This window comes from Callospermophilus lateralis, unplaced genomic scaffold (assembly GCF_048772815.1).
Source record: "Callospermophilus lateralis isolate mCalLat2 unplaced genomic scaffold, mCalLat2.hap1 Scaffold_123, whole genome shotgun sequence".
Classification (NCBI taxonomy): Eukaryota; Metazoa; Chordata; class Mammalia; order Rodentia; family Sciuridae; genus Callospermophilus; species Callospermophilus lateralis.
Window position 1 is genome coordinate 1,876,551 of NW_027512416.1, and position 20,377 is coordinate 1,896,927.

The 20,377-nt window shown below is 39.0% G+C and overlaps 1 non-coding gene and 1 pseudogene across 1 annotated transcript; one reads left to right on the forward strand and one right to left on the reverse strand.

Moving 5' to 3' along the window:
- LOC143640134 (transport and Golgi organization protein 1 homolog) overlaps window positions 1-17,496 on the reverse strand; it is a 38,985-nt pseudogene extending 21,489 nt beyond the window's left edge.
- On the forward strand, window positions 277-383 carry LOC143388572 (U6 spliceosomal RNA). Its single transcript, XR_013090025.1, has one exon. It is a non-coding gene; the product is annotated as a U6 spliceosomal RNA (small nuclear RNA).
- Window positions 17,497-20,377: the final 2,881 nt, after the last annotated feature.

The window sequence follows — 20,377 nt, forward strand, 5'->3', positions numbered from 1 at the left end:
CAGTATCACATAAGATAAAAACATACATTAAACATAGGAGGCAATTGCACTCCTAGATATGAGTCCACTTATAGGGGCATATATATGAAATAGTACTGTAGGAAAAATGAATCTATAGTTTAAAAAAAAAAGTTATCAGTGGTTGCCTGGAACAGGTGGTGAAGAAACTCACTGGGAAGGATCCCAAGAAAACCCCTTTTCTAGTGAAAAAAACTGTTCTATATTTTGATTATGGTAGTTTTTACATGGGTATCTACATTTGTTAAAACTCAGAGTGTGATTGCTTTGGCAGCACATATACTAAAATTGGGACAATACAGAAAAAATTAGCATGGTCCCTGAGCAAGGATGACACCCACATTTGTGAAGCATTCCATAGTTTTGTGGAAACAACCCTTCAACAGATGAATGGATAAAGAAACTGTGGTACATATACAAAATGAAATGTTACTTATAGCATTAAAAGAGAAAAAAATTATGGAATCTGCGGGTGAATGGGAATATCAGGCTAAGGGAAGTAAGCCAATCCCAAAAACCAAAAGCTGTATGTTCTCTCTGAAAGTGGATGCTGACCCATAATGGGGTGAGGTGGGTGGCAAGGGGCATGGAAAGAATGGAGGAACTTTGATTGGGCAAAGGGGAGGTAGGACAGGCGAGAGGGCATAGGGATAGGAAAGATGGTGGAATGAGATGAACCTCATTACCCGAGGTACATGTAGGACTACTACACGTGTTGTGTACAACTAGGAAAAGTTTTGTTCCATTTATGTACAATGAATCGAAATGCATTCTGCTATCATGTATAACCAATTAGAACAAATTAAAAAAAAACTCACTGATATTGGCTATCAAGGAATTACTGTTAAGTTGGGTGATGGCCCGTGGGTTCATTATACTATTCTCTAAAGCTTTTCTAATTAAATTTATTTTTTAATTAGTACATAGAAATAAACATTATAATTATTGAAGTAGGTAACATGACATTTTGATGCATGTATACACTATGTAACGTTTAAATCAGGTTAAATATATCTACCTCCTCAAACATCATTTATGGTAAAACTTTCACAATCTTTTCTTCTAGTATTCTGAAATGTACAGTATGTTATGGTTACCTATAGTCCCCTACTATTCTCTCTGCTCTTATTTGAAAGTTTCCATGATAAAAATACTAAAAATAATTTTTAAATTAAGATATAACTTCAAATATTTAAAGGATTTCTATGTAGAAAAGAATTCAATTTTATAGAGGAAATCATGTGGAGGAAAATTTGGAGTCAATACAAGGATGAACTAGACAACAGAGGAACATATAGCCTTGTAAGAGAGTGACTCATGCTAGGAAATACTGGTGTACAGGCCTCATAACTACTCATCAGGGCCACAGTAAAGAAAATTACAGCAATGAGTGAGAAACTAGACTAACAGCCTTCCAAGGTTTCTTTTAACACTAAGATTCTACTAAGATTCCATTGATCAATGAATCTGATTGGTGCACATCTCCCAAACACATCAGAGCCTATTACTCTCCAGTCCTATCAGATATCATACTACTTGTTTAAGATTTTACATTGACTTGTTCATAATTTTTGCATATATTTGTTAAGTCCTTTTCTTAAGGCTTTCAAAAATCACAATCATGCCTTACACCTGTTAGACTCTTTTAGTCCTCGCACAATGTCCTGTACATACTGGGCATTCAAAATGCCTTTTTGAAGGCTCCTTTCAAATCAGTCTCTTAACATTGTGCCTCTTCTTTGCCACTCACGTCAATGTCTTACCTGTCACCGCAAAATCACTGATCATACCTGCACCACATTCGTGTACCCCGACCTAGACCTAGAGGAGGGCTCTGTGCATACGTAAAAATATGAATAAAGAAATCCTTCCCATATCGTGAGGCTGTAAAATTTCCAAGTGATATTGATTCATTCTGATAATCAAATTATGACTGTGGAAGACTGCTTTAATCACTGGAAATATCATTATTCTAACTGCCTGGCTTGTACATACTCCTTACCCAGGTGGCTGCCACCACCATGAACAAACATGGAGCCAACTGAAAAATGATTCATTTCTCCCCATCACATCTTTTCCACCCTGGTGGTCTTTCCTCCCCAGGTATTCATTGTCTTTATACCACCTCTGACTGCCTACATGAGAATTAGGGGGTGCGTGGGGGTAAAAACCCTACAAAATGCCAGACACCTCACCAGACACTTTACCTTGTCAAATCATTTAATTCTTATGATTGGAGTAAGCATTATCTACATTTTTCAGATGGGGAATCTGATATTCAAAAGTTTAGTTATTTGCCCAAACTTCTAACTGATAACCTTGGTATTTGAAACCAGATCTACCTGGCTTCAAAATCTATACATTTTACAATAAAAACAACAACATCACTTTTCTTACACAAGTCTTGAAATAACACAACCTACAGGAAACAACTTCAGTTGAGAAGGATTACTGTCACAATGGCCCTAGGACCATCTTATCCTCCAAGCTCTAAAAGCTTTCTCATTCCTATAATTAAACTCTAAAAGTCCAATATCAACAAATACCATGAGGGGGAGGTAAGTCCTAAAATGCTTAGATAAGCTTTTAGACGGATTAAATGTCTTGTTTGGATCATGATTTTCTTTAGAAAGGTCAGCCTTAAGTGACTCTTTCTAAGAAACAGATCTAACCTAATTCCTTTCATTCTTAAAACTTTCTAAGGATCCCCACTATTAATGGTCTAATGCTACTTTGGCTCATGACTTCCTTTAAGATTTGCTGGCCTCTCCAACAGACCATCCCCCTCCAACTTCACACTTTATACAACACCAACTATTCACCTTCTCCTGGCCTCCCCAAATATCCTTTTCTTCATGTTTCCATTTCTCTGAACACATTTCTTCTGACTGCCAGGTTCCCCCACCATCCTCCACCCCAGCCTGTCTAATCAACAACAAACCACATGTCACACTCCTGTTTGCCCTTTGCCTGTGCTTCAAACACATCTCAACTACTTTCTGACCTTATTGATCACCCTTTCAACCATAATAAATGCATTTATGGACAATAATGTTCTACCATCAAATAAATACCTCTTTCTGCCATTATCTTACTGTGTTTCAAGTGAATGATATTATCTCCCTGCCAGAATGAAAGGTTCTGAGGGGAAGAACCAAGATTTTACAGGTGTACAAATGTCCAGCCTTGGTAGACAGCAAATCTTCCTCATATGCTAAACTAAGTAGCCATTAAGCCACACCGCTATGGCTTTTGTTTTAGGAGCTATCTACTCAAAGGGTCAGGAGTCATTTTCATAAAGACATTTTAAGTTCTTCACTTCATGACCAGAAGCCACTTAAAAACTAATAAATAATCAACATTCTAATTGAAGAAACTATGTCAAACTTACCATCTTAGTGAAATAAAGCAAGAATGAATATAACAAGGAAAGCACATTGTCCAAAAGGGTGGCATCTGCTGGCTCTTCCACCTTTGTCTCCTTTAGTTGGTTTTCTATATCAGCATCATCAACAGGAGTACCTTCTGTTATAAGTAGCTCTAAAATTGAAAGGGGAAATGGCTATTTTATTTTATGTTACAGAATAAAAATTGTCTCTCTTCAGTTTCAATATTCATCGAGTGTTTCACTAAATATATGAGTCACAGTGCCTGGAATATGTGGCTCTCCTAAAGACAATTAACACAGAGAAGAAAACTTCAAAATCCTAATTAGAGCTGTCAGACCCTTCAATTATAAAATGAACAAACTCCAGTCTACTCTCCACTACTTCCATGGCCATACAACTGCTATCAGAACAATATTTACTAATGGAAAATTTTTAAAACCAGAGATATATAGACAGGGTCACATTCAACAAACATGGATTTAGTGCTGGTGAAACTCTGTGGTAAAAATTTTAGGAAAGCTGAAAGAGAGGGAGTCTTGGTTTGCAGATTTACAGGTGGAATGAGCCAAGGCTTAACACAGCATCTGGCACCTGGCAGAGATACTCAACAACTATTTATTGAGTGGACAGATGACAGCTATTTAAAAAGAACACAGTAATACCAAGAGAGACTAAAGGGAATTGGGTACAGACCTGCATTGAGGCTCTATGAATGAGGTAGAATTCCAGTTAGACCTGAGAGCTTGTAGGGGTGGAATTTCAATATGAGTTACATGAGCCTGGGGTACGTTTGATTAAACAGCTAGGAGTCCAACATGCAGTTATTAAAAAGTTGGACCAGTTGGGCTGGGGATGTGGCTCAAGCGGTAGTGCGCTCGTCTGGCCGTGCGGCCAGGGTTCGATCTTCAGCACCACATAAAAAAAAAAAAAAAGATGTTGTGTCTGCCGATAACTAAAAAATAAATATTAAAACTAACTAACTCTCTCTCTCTCTCCCTCTCTCTAAAAAAAAAAAAGGAAGTTGGACCAGTTGCCTCTAAGTTCTTTCTCAACCCTGAGATTCCATTCACTACTATTTTTTAAGCTTTTGCCTAATTTTTAAATTTTTTTTTTAGTTTTTGATGGACCTTTATTTTATTTATTTGTATGCAGTGCAGAGAATCAAACCCAGTGCCTCACATGTTAGACAAGCACTCTACCACTGAGATAAAACCCCAGGCCCTCCATTCACTATTGGTCTATGAATTTGACTGCTGGTGAAGTCTGCCCATTGGCTCAGCATCTCAGCACCTGAGACACATTAAATGACATTTGGGAAGATTTTACATATAAAGGTGATTGACATCATTTTGTGGTGGAACCTAAAAGGCCAGGGAAATAATTCATGCTTAATTTTGTAAGCCAAGTTTTTTTTTGAACTCACATGTACCTATATCACTCTCTGCTCTATTTTGTACCTTTGGCAACAAACATCCTTAAAAGCCTTCATTATGATAATGCCTCTACTTTGTAGAGAAAAATTGGCAAGCTTTACCTGGGTCTACTTTCTCAGTATTTGGGATCTGAGACACTTCTAAGACAACCATGTCCTCAGTCACAGGTTGACTCAAGAGGCTGGGCTCTTCAGGATGGTTCATATTTAAATGATGACTCAGGAGGCGAGGCTCTTCATGAAGATTTCTATTAAGATGATTTGTGTTCTCTTTAGGAAAATCATCTTCATGGGGTGGCTGCATCTCTACAGGGGAGAAGAATGCATTGAGCCAGCTGGATGACAGTATCTACCCCCACTTAAGCCCAATGATCAGCACTCCCCCTCAGCACACAGCTCCAGATACCTCAACACTGCCCTCCATGTCCTGGCATGCGCCCATGAGAACAACTGGGCAAGGATACGGGAGGGTTAATTTTTTTCATCCCATTTAAAGGATGACTGAACTATACAGTCAAATATATAAAGAAGCCTTTAATACAAAGTATTTCATAAACAAATACATTTATGATAGAGGCTTCAATAACTTACCTTCCCTTGGCAAATAAACATACACCCACATGAATAAATGTGCAGAAGAGAATTCTGGTCCAGAACAAAAATGTGAAATGTCTATTCTGCTCAGAAATAACAGGAACTCTTTCATCTACAAGTGTGCTGGTCTCACCGAGCCAGTATAGAGAAGGGAATTCCGTAAGTCTAGCTTGCTAATGTGCCTTTCAAATATGTTCAAAGTAACCTAGGAGCCAAATGGTGAACCTATCTCCTTCCTGAGCTCAGGACATAGACCAATAGGATCCAGAGCAAAGATTATCTCTTTACAGCTTCATATTCTACCCTGAACATTCACTTGTACTTTGCATTCTTATCCAAAATATATCTGCTTTGATTAAATGTACAACTGTTTTCTTCCCCAAATTATCAGGTAAAATTAGCATTCTTGGGAAGTAAATTTTTCCAATGGCTTTATGTCCTTCTGGAATTCTTATCATATACTCTCAGTTGAAATATTTCAGTTTGAAAAACAATGGATAGAGATGATCAAATATGAAACAAGGAAACAGAAAGCTTTTATCAGGATATTGGCTCATTGTCAGTTTGACGAATATTTAATTGAAAGGCTTCTATGTGTCAAGCACTACATTATAAGGCTTGTCATCCTGGTTCCATCCTTTATTAATATGAATGCAAGGACCTTAGAACCCAGAGGAGTAAAACCAGAATAAGTGACCTCTCCCCCAAGAGACTGGAAATAGCATGGTATCCACAAAAGATAAATGCTGGGGAGGGGAATTCAGGCAAGCTATCCATTAAAAGTTATTCTAGGGCTAGGCTTGAGTGACAGAGCACTTGCCTAGTGCAGGTGAGGCACTGGGTTCGATCCTCAGCACCACATAAAAAGAGATTAAATTCTTAAAAAAAAAAGTTATGCTAGTCACTCCACACCCACATGATCTAGTACAGATATTTTATGATTAAGAAATTATGTTTAATAAAGCCCTTTTATAATTTTAACATAAATTCTGTACTGTTAACAGGTCTACTTTTGTGCATTAGTTTCTCATTTATATCTTTCTCTTTAGCTTTTTATAAAATTTCTCTTTGAACATGCTAACAAATCCCAACTGTTCTAAAGGAAAAAAAGAATAAGCAATGTCCTTTCATACTCTAGCCCAAAAAATGAATAAAGGAACATATGGGGCTCCTGAGTCAGCCTTCTTTCTCCTTTAGGCTCATGGAAACTGAACAGAACTTTACAATAATACACAAAAACACCTGGATGGAACAACTCCTTTTCTCCAGCTCAAGCTGCAGGCAGGTATTTACCTTCAGCTTTAGCCCAGATTTCCTCTAGAGGAGGCGCTGTTATCAATGGAGCAGTCTCTTCCACTGTGGAGTGCTTGTACCTCACAAAATAGATCAAGTATTGGATATCATCAAGCACTGCAGCCTCTTCAAATATGTTACTTTCCTTTATTCCTATATCTCTAATATCATTCACATGATTATCAAGCATTTGCTCTGCTACGCTCAAAATGTGTGACTCAGAGGCACGGAAGACCTTATCTAGAACTTTTTCCACGTTATAGGGCAGGCTCTCCTGCTGTGCCGACTTCAGCTTTAATGACATTTCCTGCAACATGGCTTCCAGTTCTTGGACATCAAAGTACTTCAGGAAGCGTTGCAAGGACTTTTGTTCTGTAAAGAAGCTGCGGATTATGGGCAAGTCTTCCTCCTGATCGCTAAGCTCTGGCTTTAGGGCTATATGTGGACTCTGTGGGAGTATATCATCTTCAAGATCTGCAGAAGCAGGACCCTGGCTTTCTGCATCCGTGATATGCCCAATGTCCTCAAGGTCCTCTTTTGAGATTTCTTTTCCAGTAGCCTTTTCTGTAGACCCTGAAGTGTTCAGATGTTCCTTAGGGTTGTCTTTTTCAAGATCATCAGAATTTTTATCCTGAAATACTTCACTTATCCCTGAAGTCTGAGTGTTTTCCTCATCACTTCCGTCAAAGAGTCCCTGGGCTTCCTCATCTGCCAGAGGACTTTCCTCCTTTCCCATTTCCATATCACCTCGTCCCTTGTCCATCATGTCTAGCCTTTTGGATGTGGTTTCACTTTTCTTAAAAATCTCCCAAATTATACTCATTTCTTGTTTGTTTTCTTTGGTTTCTAGATCAGGATTGATAGTCTCTAAAATTGCTTTCTCAAGAACATGCTGGTTAACATTCTGAATCCCAGAATGTTTTTCTTTTGACTGTTTTGCACTTACAGCATTTTCATCCTCCAGTAGCTCTTCAGGGGGATAATGATCCTCCTCTACTGCTGCTGGCCTTTCGGTATGGAGACCCGGTACTTCTACCTCTTCAGTTTGCTCTGTTTCTTTAATTTCCTGTGTCCCCTGTGTTGCCTTATGCTGAGTCAATTCTTCAGCCGAGGACTGCTCTTTACCCTCGTCCTTGGAAAGCCCTATCTTCTCATTTACATGACTAACTGTAACAATCTCATCTCTTTCTTGTTGCCAAGAAAGATTTTTTCTGGGACTGGGCACCTCTTCTTCTGGTTCTCTTAACAAACCAATTCCATCTGGAGAGGAGAATCCAGATTGATTTTCAGTTTTCAGATCTAGTCCCTCTTTAATTTCCTGAAGTTGATGCTCCACTGAGTCTATGTGCAGGGTTGGTGTACTTACTGAACCTGGCTCCTCCATTCCATCTTTGGATGCATAATTTTGATTATCTCCCAGGAATATTGCAATACCCAAGGATTCTGGTGGTTTACTCTGTTCTTGGGTCATCAGACTCCCTACAGCTTTATGTAGAGATTTATTCTCTAAGCTATCTTCCAAAATCTTCTCTCCAGGTGAAGAGAGTTCTTCATTCACTTCTTTTGAGTCTTTTGAGATATGGATAACTGCTTCTTTTAGGTCATTCTCTTTGTTTTCAAAGGCTGATTTTAATGTGTCCTTGCCCTTTTCAACAGTTGGCAATGAGCTGAGCTTATTGCTTTGGGGAGAAGTATATGCAATCATCCCTTCTGTCTTCTCATCCTCTAATTCTGAAACATCTTGCATCAGGTGCTTCTTAGGCTCCTGAACATCTGTCTCTTTTCCTTTAATATGAAGTTCGATGTCCATTTTTGGCTCTTCATCATTATCTGTCTTAGAGATTTCCACAAAAAGACCATATTCTGCACTTTCAGGATAAATATAATCTGTTGCTGCTTGTGGTTTCTTCTGTTTTCTATCTGGAACTAAAGCTTCCTCATCTTCTTTTTCTTCTTCTGAATAAGAATTCCCCAAATCCATCATATCTGTTTTCTCGTCACCACCTGTGCCAATAAATAAAGAATCCTCCAAGGTTGTCAGTATATTTTTATCATTATCCTTGATGCCTGGAGGCAGAGATACCTCAACCGTATCTTCTTCATTTGAATTCTGCTCTTCACCTATTGAATATTTCTCCACTCCAAACTCCACTGGGAATTTCATGCCTTCTTCACTTATAAAGGTTAGTAACGGGAGCTCCCCAAAGCTTTCCTCATTCTCCTCTTCTTCCTTATCAAATGCATAATAATCAGCATCCAATTCATCATCATCAAAATCATCTTCTAATGAAGTCACCAGTCTGGTCGTCTCATCATCAGACACAAGTGCATCAGCAGTAGAGCCAAATTTGGTTTTCAAGTCTAATGTCATTTCTTTTTTCAAAAGTGTAGAAGCATCAGTCTTCTGTTCGTTTGAGACCTGAGAACTGTTGCTGGTTTTGTTGTTTTCACTTTCTGGCACTTTCAATTCATCTTGTAGTATTTCTTCAAAGGGTTCAAATGAAGTTTGTTCACCCTGAGCATTATCTGTTTGACTATCTGCATGAGGATGGTTCTTCTGAGCCAAAAATTGTTCCTCAAGATCCATAGTGTTTTCTGAGAATGCACTTTCAATTTGCTCTGAGTTTGCTACTACTGGTTTAGGTTCAGGTTCAACGTCCTGGGATACTTCAGGAAATTGTTCCACTTTTTCTATAGCTTTCTCAGAATCTTCATTTGCAGAATCATACAATTCCAAAAATCCTAGAAGTTCTTCTACATTATAATTATCAAAATCATCTCTTCCACCATCAAGACAGACAAAATGTGTCTCCTGTAAGGAAAAGGAAAACATTAGTGTGTCAATAACAAAGTGTCACAAAAGCAAACTCATCCACGCTCCCAAATTCAGGATTGGTTCTAAAGAATCTTTGGGGTCAACCAGATTACCCTCCTCCAACCCCCATTGGCTAACTCCTTCTATGGCTGAGTAAATCTGTCTTTTTCTAGACTACAGTGTTAGAAAGTCTATTCTTTCTTTCTTTATTTCTTTCTTTTTTAAACATGGGTCATGTTCTTTAAAAAGCATAATGAGTAAAAATGGTGACAATTTGGTCTCCAACAGCCTGACTCTTGGGTCTCTCTCAATTTGCTCTGAGCATAAGTAGGAAAAGGCAAGGTATCACTTATAGGATCCTCCAGCTCTTAATATCTACACCTATGTTTCAGAAATTTAATTCTTAATCATTTGCTCAGGAGAAGCTGGAAGATCCTGCAGCATTGAGAAAGATGAATCAGTTTTAAAGTATCTTACTGAGATACAAGTACATTTGATGGAATAAAGAATGATATTAAGGAGGCTCCTCACATTATTACCACAAGAACAAACTGAAAATAAGATTCAACAAGTTATACACCTTCCTCTTCATCAGGGTTACACAGTCACTAAGATCTCTCTCAGGACTATCTATATATTTATCTAGTCTTCCTTCTTGCCACTAGTAAGCAAATTGACATATAAAAGAAGCCATAGTATGAATGAAAAATTTTTAAAAATTTTCCATCTCCTAATTAAATCTTCATAATATTCTGCGGGGGTTCTGGGGGTGGGGGAGGCAGTTCAATGTAGTAGGGATGAGTGATTTCCTCTCCCCATCACATGCATTTCTAAGCCATGAGGGATGCATGTAATGGGAAACATAATGAGAAGGCAGAGTTCAAAACAAATGAGTTCTCTGTAATCAGTGAACTGCTGTCACAGCTTAAATCCCAAGAACTAACTCTCTTTACCAACAATGAAGTCCAACAAGCAACAGAAGTGATTTTATGGCCCCTGAGATTATGAAGAAATTTTAGGAACAGCAACAACAAACAGGATGACTTTATCCATTCACCCCATCTAATCTAAGAACTATCCTAGCCTAGCAGCTTGCATATTCTACAGCCAATACAAAGAGCTGCCCAAAGATGTTTTAATGTTGGTGGGCATCAATTACTACATAATTTAAAACTCTAGAAAATAATCAGCTCAAGTGAGAATTCTAGAACACGAAATCCTTTCAGTCACAAAATCAATTTAAGTCAGAGCACAATACAGGAATGCTGTATAAAGGAAGCAGTTGGGGCCTTAAAAGATCTGAGACTGAACATCACCTGAAACGCTCAGGTCCCCTTTTCCAAATCTATAACATGACTATGATCCCATATATGACTAAGAATAAGAAAACCTTTGTAAGTACATATTTCTAGCCTAGTATAAAAGTTAGAGTTTATTAATTTAACCTAAATATACTTAAAATGTCTAATAACTATCCAATGAGTAGTTTTCAAGTTGGAATACCTCCTTTTGCCTGTAAAATGAAATTATTTACCTCTTAAATTTAATAGCCAAGTACAAATATATTAAATTATTTATTTTTCACATATAAAACAGAAGAGAAAAGCCCTATAGTTGAGTAAACAGCCTTCTACAAGAATATCTGTTTCAATATATTAGAAAACTCTCAGATTATAATATGATCACCCTTGAATGCCTTTCAAAGTTTTTTTAATAGGTAGTCTGATTTCAAATGAAAATCTGATACACAAATGTTATAAACACATTATAAAACTTTCAGAAGCAGTTAACTGAATATAATGGGTGGATTTATAAGCCAGTTTACAATTGAGAACAAAAAAGAAATCTATAACTTACATCTGTTGGAATTTGTAGCTCTTCTTTAGTATATTCACGAACTACCTTGATGAAATCTTTTGGAAAATGTCCAAAAATATGGCCAACCTATAGTGCAAAAGAGACAAATATCAATAGAAGTGGCAGAAAATATACACATAATAGATAGGTATATGGGATAACCAAGAAAGAAAGTTGCTATAACAATTACACTGAGATTATTATTCCAAATAAAAATTAAGTACAGAACTGTTAAAACAACATTTCCAACCACTGAAGTTTTCTTTTTTACATTTAGCTTAATTCTCAACACAGAGCATATAAAGTTAAGACTTCTGAAGTAAATAAAAGATCTGCATAGGAGATTATTGTATATTATATGGTTAAAACTATATAAATCAAAGCTGGTTATAAATGCAATTCCAAATAACCTCTAGCAAGAATTTACCTGTACATTTTGTAGCATTGCTCATAAACCAATATTTATGTCTTTCTTACCCAATACACAACAGTCATGAAAATTAATAAGTAAAAACAATACAAAATCTCTAAAATGTATTACCACTATAGCAAATGTATTGATAGTATATGCTCTCCTAACTTTTTCCAAATCTACTTTTACAAGTACTTGGGAGAAAATAAAATTACAATATAATGCATACTAAACCACATATCAAGTTTCAGTTTCACCCAAAATAAATCCTCTGCAGAAAAGAACCCCATTTATTTTCAGCACCAACAGCTAAATTATATGAAGTTACATAAAGCGTACAAAAGGTATATAAAGTTCCCCTTGAGAAAGACACTCTTATTACTAACTACTGACTAAAAGGAACAGAAGATTCTTGCCAATAATTAAAGGAAACTGATAGGCAAATCAAATGCCCAAAAAAGAAAATTAAAAAAGGCATCTTATCACTAACTCTAAAATATCCCCATTCATGAATGTTCTTGTTATAAATAGAAACCATCTGAGAGCCAGTATTAGTGGTAGAATACTGCCATGAAGATTAGATAAGACGGAGCAATTAAAAGCTTCATCACTGGCAGATAAAGTCTGAGACTCTAGAAAACCAACAACATTGCAGAATGAAAACTAAAAACTCAAAAGAAGAATCATTTTGAAAACTAAAGAGTTTTTAATTTCCTAAGTATAACATTCATGACATGAGAGGCGAGTCTGAGGGGAAACACACTTTTCCCTTCTGATGAAAATTCTATTAAGGTTAACTTTGGAAAAGGAAAAAAAAAACAGAGATGTATGGAGAAAGGAAACACATTTATCTCTTCTTAATCTGTGTCAACTGAGACCATAGATTATATAAAGCTCCATAATCACACACTGGGTGGTATCCTATTTCTTGTGATATGAAAAAAAAATGATGCAGAATTATGGAGGCTCATGACTGGAAATAATTTTTATACCTAATTTTGCTTCCATACATCATCCCTGCCAAGGTGCTGCTGATTTGATTTGTGGGTGGGGAGCAAAGAACTGCCACAAGAGAACAAATTCTGCATAAGCTACTATCAGAACAAATGTACTTAAGTGCCACTGCCCTGAAAGGAAATATTCAAAAGGAAGATGGATTAGACAGGGGTCCTTTCCTAACTGAGTTTTTCACTTTATAGGGAGCTAAGATAAAACACAACCTGACTGAAGGCAAAGAAGACGAATGAATGCCACGGGAGCAATGCAAACAAAGTGCCACCCAAACACTCATCAGTCGGCAAAGAACCTTTCTGGTCAGGTGCTGAAAGCAGGGCTCCTCAGGAAGACAGGATGAGTGCTGCCACCCAGAATGGCAAGAGTCCTAGGGATGAACATAGTTAACAGGCTACAATGTGACAGGAGAAAATGTAAATCAAGCCCATTTATCCAAAAGCTCAAAGAAGGGGAGAAAGATGACTACTGTATGAAAAATGCCACTTAGGTACATGGAAAAACAGTTCCAAGTTTAAAGATTACGAATCCTATTTGGTGTACTTGAAAGAAACAATAGATGGTTCTTTATATGGAGTACTGCAACTGGGACTCTGTCTAAATATAAAGTTTGTACCTAAAGGCACCACACACTGGGTGGTATCCTATTTCTTGTGATATGAAAAAAAAATGATGCAGAATTATGGAGGCTCATGACTGGAAATAATTTTTATACCTAATTTTGCTAATTTATACCTAATTTTGAATCAGAAATGGCAACAAAATGAAACTAGTTTTCCCATAGGGATTACTCTTATTTTCTGCTGTGTGGTATTTTATTTAGGGTGAGAACTTTCAGGGATGCAACCCGGAATGTCTCTAAACTGGAACATTCCTACAGTCATCAAAGACCCTTGCTACCATTTTAAGTAAACAATCCACATATCGCATTTTTTTAAATGAAAAGGACAATACTCATAAATGTCTCAATGAGGTCACTCCTAGTGAATCTCCCCATTTAAAATATCAAAGCATGATATAAACAATGTCATGTCTTTCATCAGAAGATCCATACAACTGGCTAAGTAGAACCCCTGGGGGAACCTTCAGGCATAGATTATAGGTAAAGCAGGAAATGGATGACCCAGAAGTTGCAAAAAAGAAAAAAAAAAGCACATAATGAACATAAAATTCTGCTTTTTTAGAGTAAAATCAGCACAAATGATTAGGTAAAATACACAAAAAATCAACTTTAAATATGCATGCCTGAGTTACTATATCAGACTTAATTTACAGGATTAATTCTAATGTCCATGAATCCTTCCCTTTTGAAGCAGCAAAGCTAAGAATTGTCAGGTTTTCACCATGACAACCTTTATAATGTGTAGAGCCTTCTGGAACTTGATGTGAGGGGTAGCAACCACAACCAGTTCAGTTCTGTTTCAGAAAGTCTACTGAATTTCTATGCTGTGCCAGGCCTAAGGCATGTTAGGAGCACAGGGCCTGGCAGAGAGGTCAGGTTAACTCTACAAAGACCCCAAGAAATCAGTCATTTAAATCTACACTGCTGAAAAACGCATCAAAAGTAAAAATATAACACCTGTCAAACTTTTACTTACACTTCCGGCCCAAAGTTCTGGTGATACCTCTGCCAGTTTATAGTAGACATATACAGGGTCACCTTTTTTAAAATTCACAAAACGACAATCTGAGCCTCTGAAATCTTCAAGAGCTTCACCTCGGTACATTAACACTGTATATGAACATTGAAAAAAGAAAAGCAAACATTAGGACTTGATTTTTCACAATCCACATTGACCCATCAAGAAATACGAATCCCACTATGAACAAAAATCAAGTTTTTCCAGTACTGGAATCACTTTTAATTCACCTGCTCAAAGTATCTAAAATTCTTAGAGATTTTATTGCTATAAAATACAATATTCCCTGCAATTAGACAAGGGAAAAGGAAGCTTCTCTATTTTTCTCTGTGCTGAGAAATAAAAAGCAATGTGGCTACCACCAACCATGGCTGGTTTCAGTGAAACTCTTGGTTCTTGCAGGCCTCAATTTTTTTGTTTCATAATCATAAAAAGCTTCATTTTGCAAATATGTAAATCCAAGTGTAGACACAGACAGGCTTAAGTATGGCTTCATGCAGAGGTAATAGGGAGGGAAGAGGGAAGAATATCCAGGAACCCCCAAGGGGTTAATTAACTTGAACTAACCGCTAAAAGACATTACCTTTAAGTGGCTGCAAGTGCTACCATGCAGCCATAAATACTGTCAATTTCATTTGCAGCAGAGTTGCTGTCTCTGTGTTCAGGATTTGGGTAAATTACCAGGAAATATATTTTCTCTGAGCAAATATTGTTGACTATATCCAACATTAAGATTGTTTCAAAACATCCTCATTCGTATTTTTTTTTTAATAAACAAAATCAAAAGTGGGTATCCTATCTGACAAGGAACAAGTTTAACCATGAGAAAAGGTCAGGCAATACCTTCATGCTTAAAATGCAGGACTAGAATCACAATTGATCTAGAAACTGGTAGAAGCAACATTTTTCTTTTGGTTGACCAAATACACAGTTTCTGATTTAAGATGAAATGCACAATAGATGTATGTAAAAAGCACAAAGAAGAAATGGAAATAACACTTTTTCTAAAAGCCAATTAGCAGTAAAATACACAAGAATGTGTGTTTTATAAAAATATATGTCTGAGGAACAAACACAGATTTGGAGAGGGTAACTTGTTTTTTTGAAGCTAAAACAGGACTGTTTTCAAAACTGTCAGCATCCTAATTCATATATAATTAAGAGGCCAAGTTGAAGGTGAGAGACACTTTAAGGTGGGGAATTCTCATCACAAGTGGAAATGGCAATGTTTCTCTTGTTCCCCCTTAGGTCATAGAGGGTTTACAAATCAGTAATATATTAGGTGACAACATAATGCATACTATGGAGCACCTATTTAGTTCTTATTTTTTTTTTGGAGCACTTATTTGGAAGGCACACAAGGACACCTGACATACACACCTCACTACTTCCTACAACACAACACAGACCCACCTGTTGTGTTTGGTCACATCTGTTTGGACACAGGCCATTTCTCAAGTTATGTTACCCCACTGAACCTTACCAACACCATGTCTTAGTACTGAGGAAGCATCAGTGATGAGATTGTCCAGGTAGCCCACATAGGATAGCGAGTGATAGCAAAGAATAGCAAACATTCTACCATGCTGGAAGCCTGATTTTGTTCACCCAAAACTGAAAGGAAATATCATGGCAGCTGCTTTGCTTTTCTGAGTGTTTATTTACTCCAGCCTTAGGGTTATCTCTAGGAACTGCTTAACATATATTGGAGACATCTTTTTTCTTTATTGGAGTGGAACAAACAATTCAAATTATAAAATTTGTTTTTGGTAACACCAATTTAGGCATAAAGAGCTCAATGGTAAACTTCTTGGCCTTTTTATCATGAATATTTTAAAATATGTACTGCTTACAATTTATGGACAACACGGTCATCAAGTTACAAGGTTACTAGAAACCAAGCGGGAGGCCATAAGAAGTATTCTGGGCCAGTAAATATATAGAGGAAAGAGGTTCCAACAACACTAGCGACTGAGTCTAAAACTGAATTGGCTTATAAAAATCTTGGAGTATTTATTATTGTTATTGCAACAAACCTCTTCATCTCAATCTGAATGGCTACATCCTCCCCACCGCCCACCTCCAATCCAGGACTGGGAAGCAATTCTGTCTGCTTCCTGCGCACAGAAGAGGCTGCAGTTCCCAGGTGGCCGGTGCAGATCCTTGGCCTCTTTCAAAAGCAAAAGATTACTGGCCCACCTGCTACCCTACCTCAAATATGAAGGGAGGCTTCTATGCACAGAAATGACAGGATTGAAGCAGAGTCAGGGCCGAGACCTCGGAACACATTGTGTGCCTGGACTCGGTGCTCTTTCCAAGCCTAAACTCTAGTCCCTGTTAAAAGGCAAAACCAGCCCAATCCCCAGTGCAGCAAAAGGACAAAGGGGCCAGTGAGCCTTTCCCAAGTAGCCCCACCATCAACCTGCCGCTGGGATTAGGGCCACCGGGCCCTGGAGGGCATCTTCCCTGATACCGCACCGGCCCAGGTCCCTGTGGCGGGGGCAGAAAAGTGCTCTGCTACAGCGTGGGGAGCCCCAGGCGTGCAGGGCGCAACCCCATCACCCACTGAGATCCTAGTCAAATCCTGGAAGGGAATAAACTGAGAGCTGTCCCTGGGGAATCCTGTTTCCCAACCCCCGCCTCAGTCAGTAGAGAAAAATAAAACACTGGCAACAAGTGGGAATCGAAGCCCCTGGCAACCTGAGCGGGCTGGCCGGGGTGCCGGCAGAGCCGGAGGGGACACGCAGGGTCCCGAGGCTCTTGTCACTACTGCGCCCCACCCGTCATCCTGCGACCCCCTAGCCCAGCCCACGGGGCTGGGGACTGGGGGGGATCGGAGCCCCATGCAGCCCCGAAGAGCCACTGCGGAGACCCGAGGACGCCCGCCCGCCTGCGCACTCACTGCTGCATTCGTGGTCTGCACAGAGTTTGTGCTTCCAGAAGCGCCGGCCGGTGCTCGGGTCCGGTTGGCCCAGCACTCGCCAGGTCGGACAGAGCACGAACAGCCAGAAGAGCAGCCCTGGCACTGCAGCCATGTTGTGGTCACCTCAGGGAGCCTGTGACGCGGTGGAGTAGGCTGCAGGACTCAGGGGGCGGTGGGTAGCGAGGCGCGGAGGGGCGGTGCCCGGGAAGGCTTCAGCCTTTCCCGGTTGACACGTCAGCAGGGATATATGGGGGTCGATGCACTGGCTCTACTGGGGAACACACGGAGCCGAAGCTCCCCGTCCTTCTCTAGTGGAGACCTTCTCCTCAACTGAAGACCTTCTCCTCTAGTCGCTGCCGTGGCAACTAGGACTCTTTCTCGTCCAATCACCTGCCTTTGCTTCTGTACCCTCACAAGCCACCCTCCGCATGATTCCATTCATCACCCACCCATCCCCCGCCACTCCACCAACTGGTCCTTTCTGGCTTTCCTCAACCTCTCATTTCTGGTCCATCCTGAACAAGCCTACTCCACTTCACCATCATTACCATCCCCCATTCCTGGTCTGGTACCTCCTTTTCTGAACTACCAAATCCCACCCATGACTTGTGACAGCTAGTCTATGGTTTCAAGCTCCCTCCCCTTCAAACTCCTAGAGGTTCCTTGAAGACCCACCCCAAGATCCATCTGATTAGGAAAGGGGAAAGTAGGAAAGTGAATGGAACTGTGAGTGAGGGTGTAAGCTGGAGACTATGGCCTGCTCTTTTTTAAGGCGGGGACAAGTGAGGGCAGAGAGATGGACAGTAGTCTTCGGGCTAAGATCTTGAGATTCTTATCTTTATCCATAAGGAAAGAAATCATTTAATTCAACAGCATATTTTTAACTTTCATTTTGTGCTACCATTCATGCCAGACACTGGACAAAGCCCTAGCATGGTGTGGGAGTGGATGAAAATCATAAGACAAGATATCTGGTCCTGGTCCGAAAAAGTCCACAACATAGTGGGAACCAACTGTCAAAACCGATTGTCAGAGAAGAAAGCTATTAGCTAACATTTCTTGAACACTTTCTTTATGTCCAGTTGTTATTCTGAAGGTTTTATACATATCAATTCATTTAATCTTCATAACAATAGTACCTTACAGTAGTAGTAGGTCCTATTCCAATCCTTATTTTAGAGTAAATTGAAGCAGTCACACATCCAGTGAGTAATGGAGCTAAGTTTCAAACCCAAGGAGTAGACGCCTTTTCATCACAACCCATCAACTAACAAGCAAATGTTGTACTTTCTGACAAGAGGAGCAAAATCTGATTTAAATCATAATATAGCTGAATTACTGATATGTACAGTTAAGGGGGGGAAAGGCACAAGCTAGCCAGCCCAAGGAAGAATGTCTGCAATGCTCCCATCCTTAGTGGAGCCATTCTCACTTGTCTGTGACCAAGGGCTTGTTACTATAGTCTCTGCTAAAGTTATTCATCAACCTCCAACAATGAACGCATCAGTTGTTTCCCCAAATTAACTGAATCTTTAAAACTTAGAGAAAAGAATGTAGTCCACCATGTTCATAATGTTAAATAAAGAAAACAATGGAAAAAAGGTGTGTACAAACATTTGTCTACAGGGGTCATGAGAGGTCCCCATTGGTCCAGTGTACTTCTGACAATTTAATTCCCATTATCCAGGTGCTCAAAGCCCAAAACTTAGAAACCATCTTTGATCTCTTTTCTCTCACATTCCAACTCCAGTCCATTAGACAATATTATGTCTTTATTTTTATAATTTTATTGAGATATAGTTGACCTACAATAAATTGCAAATGTTTAAGGTGTACAATTTGATAAGTTTTGACATGAATATACCCATGAGACTATCACCAAAATCAAAAGAGTCTTTCATCCTTCTTTGTAATCCCTCCCCTCACCTTTTCTGGCTGTCTCCAAACATCTCCTGTCATTATAGATTGTTTTGCATTTTCTAGAATTTGATATAAATTATACAGCAATTTATTTATTTATTTTTCTGACTTCCTTCTTTCCAAGTAAGAATTTGAAACATGCCCAGAATCTGACCACTCCTCTGCATCTGCTAAGCCAATATACAGGCCAAACCCACATCATAAGTCACCTGAATGATTTCCATAGCCTTCTTCTGTCCTTGCTTCTGCCCTCATTTTCCCCAATATCTATTGTCCTGATGGCAAGTAGACTGATATTTTTAAATATAAATTTGATTGTGTCTCTCTGTTCAAAATCTTCCTATAGCTTCCCATTTCCAAATAAAAGGCAATGACTTTAGCCAGGCCTGGTCGTACTCATCTGTAATCCCAGAAGCTCAGGAGGCTGTCAGGAGGATCCTGAGTTCAATGCCAGCCTCAGAAATGTAGTGAGTCCCTCAGCAACTCGGTGAGACCTTATCTCTAAATAAAATATTTTAAAAAGGACTGTGGGTGTTACTCAGTGTTTAAGTGCCCCTGGGGGTTCAATCTCTGGTATCAGGAAAAAAAAAGCCATGACTTTATTATGGACTGCCCTGCCTTAGTATGGACTGCTCTTAATCAATGTGACTCCCCTCATCCTTTTCTCCCCATTTCCTAACATTCTTCTCTTGCTCTGTTAGTTCCATTTAAATACACCAAGCCCACCCCTGCTTCAGAGCATTTACACTTGCAACTTTGCCTCAACCTTAACTCCCCAAATCATCTGACTAGCTAACTACCCCCTCACTTTATCATGTCTTTGTAACAGTGGCATTTCATGTGATAAAGGCCTTCCCTGGCCACCCTACACCAAATAGAGCCTCTTGCCATGACTACCAAGCCCAGCACGCTGCCTTTCTTTCTCTTCAGACTTGCCTTACCACTTTAGACTTCTCTTACTACTTGCCTTACATTTGTTTATCTACTTGACTGCTCCAACCCAACCTCAAACACAATTTCCAACACGAGCAGGAAATTAGTTGTTTTGTTTGCTACTGTTACATCAGTGACTA